Source organism: Piliocolobus tephrosceles, chromosome 12 (genome assembly GCF_002776525.5).
Source record: "Piliocolobus tephrosceles isolate RC106 chromosome 12, ASM277652v3, whole genome shotgun sequence".
NCBI classification, from domain to species: Eukaryota; Metazoa; Chordata; class Mammalia; order Primates; family Cercopithecidae; genus Piliocolobus; species Piliocolobus tephrosceles.
In genome coordinates this window covers 18,918,789-18,930,972 of record NC_045445.1, presented here as the reverse complement: position 1 = coordinate 18,930,972, position 12,184 = coordinate 18,918,789, and the positions used below count along the sequence as shown (strand labels likewise).

Genomic DNA, 12,184 nt, shown 5'->3' with positions numbered 1-12,184 from the left:
ATGAAGAAATAAAGATTCCCCCCTCCTTTCCTCCCCTGTTCCCTGTTCTCTTTTCCTTCCCTTTCTCTCCCTTCTCCTTCATCCTTCCTCTTCCCTCAGATCCCCCCTGCCTCTGCTTCCCTCCTCTCCTGTCCTTTCCCATCCCCTCCCCTCTCAACCCCCTCCCATGGCTGTGGTCACATGGGGCGCCCCGGGATTTAAGCTTAATCTGCCTGGTACTCAGCACAGCAGCCTGACTGTGGGGTGTGCTGACTGAGCTAGTCTTGGGGTCCTGCAGAAGGGGGCTGAAGGGATGCCCACAGACACCCCACCATGAGTTTGGGGCTGTAGAGGGCACAGGAGGCCCAGCTGACACTGGAGACGGTTATCCAGACACTGGAGAGAAGCGTCCTGGGCCAGGAGAAGGGCTTGGGCGCATGGGACCTGGCCCAGGACCCTCAGACCATCATCCTACCTGCCCGCATTAGGGAGATTGTCACCTGCAACCTCTCCCGGCCTGAGAGCCCAGTCCAACTGTAGGCCACAGAGATGGCACTGCTGCTCTCACTGCAGGAGAAGAACCAGCTGCAGCAGCAGGAGCAATCGCGCGGAGGACTTGCTGGCCCAGAGCCACGCCAAGCGTGATAAGCTCACCATTAAGTACAATGCGCTGGAGCAGCTTGTGCGTCTGGAGTCTGGAGATGCAGGAGCCCAGGGGGCTGCTACAGCAGAGTGTGGAGCTGTGGAGGCAGCTGCAGGAGGAGCAGGCCTCCTACTGGCCGCAAGCTGCTGGCCTACCGAGAGGGCCAACAGCAGCAGGCCCAGCTTGTGCAGCAGCTGCAGGCCAAGATTCTCCAGTACAAGAAGAGGTGCTCAGAGCTGGAGCAGCAGCTGCTGGAGAGATCCGGAGAGCTGGAGCAGCAGCGACTGAGGGACACAGAGCACAGCCAAGACTTGGAGAGCGCCCTCATCCGGCTGGAGGAGGAGCAGCAGAGGAGTGCCAGCCTGGTCCAGGTGAATGGCATGCTCTGAGAGCAGCTGGACCAGGCAGGCTCAGCCAGCCAGGCTCTGAGTGAGGACATACGAAACGTGACCAGCGACTGGACACACAGACGCAAGGGGCTGGAGCAGCAGGAGGCGGCATGGAGGCTCCAGGAGGAGTCCTTCAACGCCTACTTCAGCAATGAGCACAGTGGTCTGCTACTCCTCTGGAGGCAGGTGGGGGTCAGGTGGCTGGTCAGCAAGGTGAAGATATCCACCATGAGGGACCTGCCGTAGGTGGGAGGAGAGCTGGCCTGGAAATCATGCACTGTCCAGGAGGGGGGCCTGGTACAGAGTACGGGCCTGCGGCTGGCAGAGAGCGGGGCTGAAGCGGCCCTGGAGAAGCAAGTCCTGCTGCAGGTCCAGCTGGAGGAGCAGCTGCGGGACAAGGTGCTCCGCAAGAAGGACCTGGCCCAGCAGCAGATGCAAAGCGACCTGGACAAGGCCGACCTCAGTGCCAGAGTGATAAAGCTGGCCCTGGCAGTGGAGCGTCTTCAGAAGCAGAATCTGGAGTAGGATTAGGTCAACAAGGCGCTCGGCAAGCCTGAGGCCCTGGAATCCCTGCAGCTACAGGCGCAGTAGGCCCTGGAGACAGAGGATGGAGAGGGGCTGCAACACACCCTGAGGGACCTCACATTGGCCGTCCTGTTGGACACCGAGATGGCGTCCAGCTGAGCGGCTCCAAGCACACCACGGACGCGTCCGAAGGCAGCCTGCGGGGCTCTCGGGCCAGAGGATCCTGTCCCCACCATAGCGCTCCTCGCCGGGCAGCAGCCCTTCGCCCCACCGAGGCAGGTCTGTGGCTAGCTCAGACTCCTCCAGGCTCACCCTGATCCACTCTGCCCTGCACAAGCACCAGCTGGAGGTCCAGGACACGCGTGGGCGCTATGAGGCAAACCAGGACCTTCTGGGCACCCTGTGGAAGCAGCTTAGTGACAGTGAGGTTGAGCGGCGGGCCCTAGAGGAACAGCTCCAGCACCAGCGGGACAAGACCGATGGCGCCATGCAGGCCCATGAGGACGCCCAGCGCGAAGTACAGCAGCTGCTGAACGCCAATGAGCTCCTGAGCAGGGAGAAGAGCAACCTGGCCCACAGTCTGCAGGTGGCCCAGCAACAGGCCAAGGAGCTTCTGAAGGAGCGGGAGAAGCTGCAGGCTGCCCAGGAGGAGCTGCAGCGCCAGCGGGACCGACTGAGGAAGAGCAGGAGGATGCGGTGCAGGATGGTGCATGGGTGTGTCAGGAGCTTGAGTGCAGCCATAAACAGCTAGAGCAGCTGGAAGGCAAGCGCTCAGGCCTGGTGAAGGAGCTGGTGGAGGTGAGGGAGGCACTGAGCTGCCCCACACTGCAGCGGGACGTGCTGCAGGCCGAGAAGGCTCAGGTGGCCCAGGCGCTGACCAAGGTTGAGGCTGGCCGGGTGGAACCCGAGCTGTCCATGACCAAGCTGAGGGCAGAGGAGACATCCCTGCAGGACTGACTCCCTGTCCAAGCTGAGCGCCCTCAACGACAGCCTGTCTCAGGACAGGCTGGATCTGAACCGCCTTGTCGCCCAGCTGGAGGAAGAAAAGGCAGCCCTGCAGGGCCGGCTGAGGCAAGCGGAGCAGGAAGCCACCGTGGCGCGGGAACAGCAGGAGTGGCTGAAGGAGCTGCGGCTGGAGCAGGAGGTGGCGCTGCAGGGTCCTGGAGGGCCTGGAGGGCTGGAGTGGCAGAGGACGTCCAGGAGGCGCTGGAGCAGCAGCTCCGCACGCTGCTTCATGAGCTCAGCCGGCTGCAGGAGCAGCTAGACCAGCTCTCCCAGCAGCTGAGCCGGCAGGAGCAGGAGCTGGAGCAGGCCCGGTGGGAGCCACAGTGGCAGGTGGAGGCTCCGGAGCGAGTGGCCCAGGAGAAGGAGGCTCTAGCCAAGGGGCACACTGGCCTGGCTATGCAGCTGGCTGCAGCGGAGCATGAAGGCAGCACCCTGTCAGAGGAGGCCACAGGCCTGCGCTTGGAGAAGGAAACCCTGGAGGGCAACCTGTTTGAGGTGCAACAGCACCTGGCTCAGCTTGAGGCCTGTCGGGATCAGGCTGGAAGCCGATGGGCAGGTCCTGCTGTTGGCCAAGGCGACCCTGACTGGGGAGCTGGCGGGGCTGTGGCAGCGAATAATAGCTACAGAGCAGAAAGCCAGCCTAGACAAGGAGCTGATGGCCCAGAAGCTGGTGCAGGCTGAGCGGGATGTCCAGGGCTCTCTGTGGGAGCAGTGGGCAGCCCACAAGGAGGACTTGCAGGGAGTCCAGCCGGAAAAGGAGGCAGCATGGCGGGAGCTGGAAGCCGAGAGGGCCCAGCTGCAGAGTCAGCAGCAGCTTGAGCAGGAGGAGCTGCTGGCCCAGCTGGCGATCGAGAAGGAAGAGCTAAGCAAGGAGATCGCTGCCCTGCAGCAGGAGCGTGAGGAGGGCCTCCTCTTGGCCCAGGGCAAGAAGCAGCAGGCCTTGTCTCTGAAGGGGTCTGTAAAGACTCCGTCAGAGAAGTTGTCAGAGAAGTTGATGGGTACAAGGCACAGCCTGGCCACCATCTCCCTGGAGATGCAGCCATGGAAACTAGATGCCCAGAGCCCGCAGGAGCAGGACTGGAGCACCGTGAATGCTCTGATGTCGGAGCTGCGGGATCTACAGGCCCAGCTGCAGGAGGCTGCTGCGGCCCACGCCCAGGAAGTGAGGAGGCTGCAAGAGCAGGCCTGAGACCTGGGCAAGCAGCGGGACTCCTGTCTTCGAGAGGCAGAAGAGCTTCGGACCCAGCTGCGCTGCTGGAGGACGCCCGTGACCGGTTTCAGCGGGAGCTGCTGGAGGCCCAGCGCAAGCTGCGTGAGGGCCAGGAGGGCCTTAAGGTGCAGCGCCAGGAGGCGGGCAAGCTGTGGCGCAGTCTGGGCGAGGGCGCCAAGGAGCGTGAGGCACTGCGGGTTGCTGTGAAGAAGATAGAGAGCGAGTGCATCAACCTGAAGTTTACCGATGAGGACAAGGAGCAGAAGCTGGCACTCCTAGAGGAGGCACAGGCAGCCGTGGGCAAGGAGGACGGTGAGCTTCAGACTGGGCTGCAGGAGGTGGAGTGCTCACGGCTGGAGGCTTGGAGGGAGCTACAGGAACTCTGGAGTCACATGAAGATGCTGGACAGTGAGAATACCAGGGTGGGCCGCGAGCTGGCAGAGCTGCAGGGCCGCCTGGCGCTGGGCTAGCGGGCAGAGAAGGAGAGCCAGCGGGAGACCCTGGGCCTCCGGCAGAGGCTGCTGAAGGGCGAGGCCAGCCTGGAGGCGAAAGCTGCAGGAAAAAGAAGGCGAGCTCTGGACCTGCGAGCGAGGCCTGCTGGGCTCCCTGGAGGAGGTGCGCGGCACCGAAAACCAGCAGCTGGACCACGCCCGTGGCTTGGAGCTCAAGCTGGAGGCGGCGCAGGCCGAGGCTGCGGTGCTGGGCCTGCGGCTGAGTTCGGCCGAGGGCCGGGCACAAGACCTGGAGGCCGAGCTGGCCCGCGTGGGGGTGCAGCGGTGAGCAGTGGAGGCCCAGCTAGGTGGACTGCGCTCTGCTCTTTGCCGGGGCCTCGCCCTCGGTTGCGCGCCCAGCCCAGCCCAGCCCCGCCCCGCCACCGGTGCCGGGCTCCCCTACCCGGGACGCGCCAGCCGGAGGAAGCGGGGAAAGGCTCAGCCGCCCCAGCACCTTAGAATGCAGCCCTGGGTCCCAGCCACCATTTTCAGGACCTGCCACCTCCCCGGCTCCTCCAGACCCGGACCCAGAGGCAGTGCGCGGGGCCTTCCGGGAATTCCTGCAGGAGCTGCGAAGCACCCTGAGAGAACAGAACGAACTTCGGACCCAGAGTGCCCTGAATCGCCAACTGGCCGAGATGGAGGCCGAGAGGGACACCACAACCTCGAGGGCCAGGCAGCTGCAGAAGGCGGTGGCTGAGAGTGAGGAAGCCCTGCGCAGTGTGGATGGGCGGCTGAGCGGGGCCCAGGCGGAGCTGGCGCTGCAGGAGGAGAGTGTGTGGCTCAGTGAGCGGGAGCGCCAGCCCACGCTGGACCGGGTTGCCACACTGGAGAGAAGCCTGCAGGCCACAGAGAGCGAGCTCTGGGCCAGTCAGGAGAAGATCAGCAAGATGAAGGCCAACGAGAGGAAGCTGAAGGGCGACAAGCGGTGCCTGGAGGAGATGCTGGACGCCTCCGAGAGCCGCACCATCAAGCTGGAACTGCAGCGGCCCTCGCTTGAGGGGGAGCCGTAGCGCAGCCACCTGGGCCTGAGCGACCGCGAGGCCTGGGCTCAGGCCCTCCAGAATCAGATGGACTCCCTGCAGAGACCGGTGGCAGACAGTGAGGTGAAGGCAGGGATCCTGCAGCTGAAAGTGGAGTGGCTGAATGGGGCCCTGGCCAAGGTGGAGGAAAGGGAGGGGCTCCTGCGGGTCAAGATGCAAGGTCTGACAGAGGCCCTGGCCTAGAGCAGTGCCAGCCTCAACCGCACCCAGGACAAGAACCTGCATCTACAGAAGGCTCTGACCGCCTGTGAACATGACCGCCAAGTGCTCCTGGAATGGCTGGACGCTGCCGGGCAGACGTTGTCTGAGGCAGGGAAGCAGAGCAGCTCCCTTGGTGAGCAGGTGCAGACGTTGCCAGGCGAGGTGGCTGACCTGGAGCTGCGGCGGGCGGAGGCCGAGGGCCAGCTACAACAGCTTCAGGAGGTGCTGCAGCAGCGGCAGGAGGGCCAGGCTGCAGCTCTGCACACGGTCCAGAAGCTGCAGGACGATCAGAGGCTGCTGCAGGAACGCCTGGGCAGCCTGCAGCGCGCCCTGGCTCAGCGGGAAGGCGAGAAGCGGGAGGTGGAGTGCTCAGCCCTGCGGCTGGAGAAGGAGCTCGTGGCCCCCAGGAGGGTACTGAACAAGGTGGAGCGAGAGAAGCTTCGCAGCCTTAAGGACACAGTGCCGCTGAGCGCAGAGAAGGGTCGCCCGAACCAGACCCTCATGGGGGTTGACCTGGAGCTGGCCGAGGCCCAGAGGCAGATCTAGCAGCTGGAGGCGCAGGTGGTGGCGCTGGAGCAGAACCACAGCCCAGCCCAGCTGGAGGTGGACGCGCAGCATTAGCAGCTGGAGCTGCAGTAGGAGGTGGAGCGCCCGTGCAGTGCCCAGGCTGAAGGTACCCTGGAGGCATGGGAGCGGGCCCACCACCAGAGGGTGCACAAGCTGGAGGATCAGGTATCCACACTGAAGGGACCAAAAGTTGCAGCAGGAGCTTCCAAGGAGCTCAGCACCCTTCTCCCCATCCTCAGGCCCCCCAGAGAAATAAGCCCCTGCTGGCATCTGGAGACCGGCCCTGTGCCCAGGACAGGGGAGGGCCCTCCTCTTGGACACCCCACCCAGAGCCTGGTCCCTTGGGGGCCTCGAGCTGAGGTGGAAGGAGGAGGAGCCCCACTGGCAGTGCTGAGGAGAGGTACTCCAGCTCCAGGCCTGGAGAGGCTTCCCGGCATCGCCTGTGGACCCCACCTCTGTCCAGTCCCCCTCTTCCAGGATGAGCCACTGTCGATTGTACAAGGTCTTCCTTGAGTGGTTGAGCCAGGGTTGGAGAGAGCCCTTGTCTCTGGTCAGCCCTGGAGCATGGGCTCGTGGGAAAGAGGAAGGGGACCAGGCCCAGGGCAAGGGTCAGAGGCCCAGGCTTCCAGAGATCTCTCAGCCTTAGTTCAGAGTGTGTGTCAGGAAATTCCTCAGAGAGCTCAGAGCCCCTACCCTGTATTTTTACACCTGTTTACAATATTAACTGTTCAGAACTGTTTTTTGTAACAAGAAGACCTCCTTTTCTAAAAAAAAAAAAAAAAAAAAAAAAAAAAAAAAAAAAAAAAAAAAAAACAGTCTCAATAAATACATGGGCAATTATAAAAGATAGCATTATTATAACAACAATTTGTAACTCTAGTTTTTGAATTGTGCATTGCTTAAGAGATTAACACGTTTTTAAAATTATTAGTCTAAAAGATTGTATTATTGTAACTTTGATTTGTAACTCCACACTTTGTTTCCTACATAACTTTAAGAGATGAAGGAATTTAAAAAATTATTAGTTTATGTTCTTGGGAATACATTGTGTAAGGATGTAAGCCTGTGATGTCAACAACTAAAAGGAGTGAAAACCAAGTTGTAAATAAACAGAGTTTGTATATGTTATTGAGGTTAAACTGGTATAAATTCAAATTAGAGTGTTATAACTTTAGGATGTTAAATGTAATCCCCATGGTAAGCATGAAGAAAATAACTACAATATGCACAAAAGGAAATGAGAAAAGAATAAACTGCTCACTACAAAAGAATCAACACAAAAGAAGACAGTAACGCAAGCAATGAGCCCCGCAAAACTATAAAGAATATTAAAAACGAGTGCCAAAATATTAGAAGTCCTTCCTTATTCTTAATTACTTGAAATGTAAATTGATTATACTGTCCAGTCAAAAGGCAGAGATTAGCAGAATGGATAAAAACACATGATCCAAAGATATTCTTTCTACTATCAACAGAGTAAACAGACAATGTACATAGTGGGAAAAAATATTTGCAAACTGTGTATCTGACAAAGATCCAATATCCAGAATCTATAAGGAATTTAAATCAACAAGCAAAAACCAAACAACCTTGTTAAAAATGGGCAAAGGACACAAACAGACATTTCTCAAAATAAGACATACGAGCAGCCAACAAGCATATGAAAAAATGTTCAATATTACTAATCATTAGGGAAGTGCAAATTAAAACCATAATGAGATACCATCTCGCACCAGTCAGAATGACTATTGTCAAAAAGTCAAAAAATAACAGATGCTGGTGAGGATGCAGAGTAAAGGGAATGTTTATACGCTGCTGGTGGGAATGTAAATTAGTTCAGCCACTGTGGAAAGCAGTCTGAAGATTTCTCAAAGAACTTAAAATAGAACTGCCATTTGATCCAGCAATCCCATTACAGGGTATGTACCCAAAGGAATATAAATCATTCAGCCATAAAGACACATGTATGGGTATGTTCATTCCAGCACTATACACCATAGCAAAGACATGGAATCAACCTAAATGCCCATCAATGGTAGACTGGATAAAGAAAATGTGGTACATTTACACCATGGAATACTACACAGCTATAAAAAGAATGAGATCATGGCCTTGCAGCAACATGGATGGATCTGGAGGCCGTTATCCTAAGTGAATTAACACAGGAACAGAAAACCAAATACTGCATGTTGTCATTTATATGTGGGTGCTAAACACTGAGTACACATGGACACAAAGAAGGGAACAATAGACATTGGGGCTTATTTGAGGATAGGTAGTAGGAGCAGGGTGATGATTGAAAATCTACCTATCACGAGTTATGCTGGTTACCTCGGTGACAAAACTATATGTGCATCAAATTCCTGTGACACACAATTTACCCATGCAAAATACCTGAACACATACCCCTTGAACCTAAAATGAAAGTTGAAAACTATATGTATGTGTATATATGCATATGCATAAAATATATATGTGTGTGTGTGTATATGTGTGTTTGTGTGTGTGTGTGTGTATACATGTCTACTTTCTAAAGGAGACTCATTTTAGATCCAAAGACACAAATGGGCTGAAAGTGAAAGGATGGGAAACTACATGGTATGCAAATAGTAAACAAAAGAGAGCAGGAGTGATTATACTAATATCATACAAAATAGACTTTAAATCAAAAAAAGATTCAAGAGACAAAGCCATTATATATAAATAGATGGTTCAATACAGCAAGAAGATATAACAATTATATACACAATTATAATAACAGACCATCAAAATATATGAAGCAGATATTGACAGAATTGAAGGGAGAAATAGACAGTTCTGCAATAATGGTTGGAGACTTCAATATCGCACACTCAGTAATGGATAGAACAACCAGAAAGAAGAGAAATAAGGAAATAGAGGACTTAACACAATAAACCAACTAATTCTAACAGACATACACAGGCCACTCTACATAACAACAACACACACATTCTGCTAAAGTGCGCATAGGACATATTCCAGGATAGATTATACGTTAAGCCACAAACTTAGTCCTAATAGATTTTAAAGGATAGATATCATTCAAAGTATTCTCCAATTACAACAGGATGAAGTTAGAAATTAATAACAGTAGTAAAACTGGAAAATTCACAAATTTGTGAAAATTGACACATTCTTAAACAATCAATGGATCAAAAAAGAAATCACAAGGAAAATATAAAAATACTCAGAGATAAAAGAAAAGACTATTCTTTGGGGAAAATACATTCTTTTCAACAAATGGTGCTGGGAAAACTGGATATCCTATGTGAAAGAATGAAGATGGAACCTAACCTAACATCATACACACAAATTAATTCAAAATGGATCAAAGACTTAAATGTAAGACCTAAAACCATAAGACATTTAGAAGAAAACAGGGTAAAAGCATTAAGATATTGGATTTGCCAATTATCTGATGGACATGAAACCAAAGGCACAGACAACAAAAGAAAAAATAGACAAACTGGACTTCAGAGATCCTGCCATTTGCAGCAACGTGGATGGAACTGGAGGTAATTATGTTAAGTGAAATAAGCCAAGCACAGAAGGACAGACTTCACGTGTTCTTACTCATTTGTGGGAGCTAAAAACAAAAACAACTGAACTCACGAAGATCAAGAAGAGAAGGACGGTTACCAGAGGCTGGGAAGGGTAATGGGGAGCAGGGAGGAAAAGTGGGGATGATTAATGGGTACAAAAATATAGTTAGATAGAATGCATAATTTCTAGTATTTGGTCCCACAACAGGGCGACTACAGTCAACGATAATTTATTGTACACTTAAAAATAACTAAATTAGTACACTTGGAATGTTTATAACACTAATAAATAATAAATGCTTGAGGTGATGGATACCCCATTTATCCTGACATGATTATCACACATTGTATACCTCTATCAAAATATCTCATATACCCCATAAATATATACACCTACTAGGTACCCATAAAAATGTAAGAATGTGTGCATCAAAATACACTATAAGCAGAGTAAAAATGCAACCTACAGAATGGGGGAAAATATTTGCAAATCGCATATCTGATAAGAGATTAATATGAAGAATATATAGAGAATACATACAACTCAACAACAACAACAAAAACCTGATTCCAAAATGGACGAAGGACTAAAATAGACAATTCTCCAAAGAAGATATACAAATGACCAATAAGCACATGAAAAGATGCCCAAAATCATTAGGAAAATGCAAATTAAAATTACAATGAGACCCAGTAAGATGGCTACTATCAAACAAACAGAAAACCACAAATGTTGGCAAGGATGTAGAGAAATTAAAACTTTTGTGCACTGTTGGTGGGAATGTAAAATGGTATAGCTACTGTGGAAAACAGTGTAGCAGTTCATCAAAAAATTAAAAGGAAAATGACCATATGATCCAGCATTTCCATTTCCAGTATATGCACCCAAAAGAATTAAACACATGGTCTCACAGTCTCAAAGAGATATTTGTACACCCATGTCATAGCTTTATTCACAATATCTAAACAGTAGAAACAATTCAAGTCTCCATTGATGAATGTATTTATGATTGTATTTAATTCCAATGAACTATACACTTAAAATGGTTAAGGTGATAAATTTTATTTTATGCATGTTTTGCCACAGTAAAAACAATTGAAAAAAAAAAGTACCAGGGATTCTTCGAGAAATCACTGATAAAGTGGCATTTTTAAATTCTGACAAAATAAATTTTTAAAACCACCCACTAAACATGAGAGAGGGGTTGTTTATACTCACAAAACATATCCATAAGACAGATATGTAGTCAAACTTTTATGCATCTCATAACAACAGCAGTGAAATAGCAGACCAAGTAGTATATTACCACTATATAAGTAGTAATAGATGAAACCACAATTATGATGAAGACTTCAAAGCACGTCAATTAATAACATCCATAATCATGATGACAATAGTAAGTACAATATACTAGGTCCTAATTAAATTCCAGGTACTTTAATAGAACTTCAATTTTTAAGGATCATTTCAGGCATCAGGACAGATTTGACACAACGGCCTTAGCTTTCCACCCCTGCTCAAGATCATTGTTTTATTTCCTTTTCTTCATTGCATGTAATCCTGTGTCAGTCCATTCTCACATTGTTATAAAGAAATAATTGAAGTTGGGTAATTTATACAGAAATAATCGAAGCTGGGTAAATAAATAATTTATTAAGAAATAATTTATGAATAATAAATTAATAATTTCTAATTTATGAAGAAATAATTGAAGCTGGGTAATTTATAAAGAAAAGAGGTTGTATTTGGCTCATAGTTCTGCAGCTATACAGGAAGCATAGTGCTGACATCTGCTTTTGGTGAAGGCCTCAGAAAGCTTACAATCATGGCAGAAGGTGAAGGGGAGCCAGTGTGTCACATGGTGAGGAAAAGGAAGAGAGAGTGAGGAGGTGCCATGCTGGAATTTAAGGTGAATTGTTGTGTTGTTTCCAGGAACTCCCTACCTACAGTAACTTGCCAGCTTTAGCATGCTTTTTAATTGATAAGGCACTTCACTAAAGTGGGCTCATGGTCCAAGTGAACCAGCCAGTATCTTAATTGAATTTACCAGAAAAGTCATATGTAAAATAATGTTTAGGTTTACTAAGCTAAGTTTTTCAATTAAACTAGGCTCTTTACTGCCCAAAGAGGAGAAGATGAACAGAGAATAAGTGTTTTCTTATTACAACCTTTGCACTGGTGTGATAGAAACTGCCCTCCAAATATAGCAGGATTGAATGCTCTCGACTATGACCATATTGACGATATCATATCTTTGAGGTATGTATCCATCAGGAAGTTTCAGAGAATCCAAGGTGAAAAAGATACTGTCATCTATCACCCCATTTCTTCCATGTAGACTAGTAATGCAGACCTGTAATTATAAATGGTGGAAATGACTATGTAAAAGCATAGCACACTTTAATGGGCTCTGCACCTCCTCACTCTGGCTCTAATCTTCAAGTCACTCCATCTCCTTCAATGATTCCCAACATGGTTGGCACACGGGCAACACCAGGGGTACTTTGTAAAAATAATTATGCCCAGATCGCATTTTAAGCCAAGCAAATCAGAGTCTCTGGGGATGG

General features: G+C 50.6%; 1 pseudogene; it reads left to right on the top strand.

Annotated features, from left to right (window-relative positions):
- The first annotated feature begins 312 nt into the window (after positions 1-312).
- LOC111531510 lies at positions 313-6,309 on the top strand (annotated as a pseudogene).
- The last annotated feature ends 5,875 nt before the right edge of the window (positions 6,310-12,184 follow it).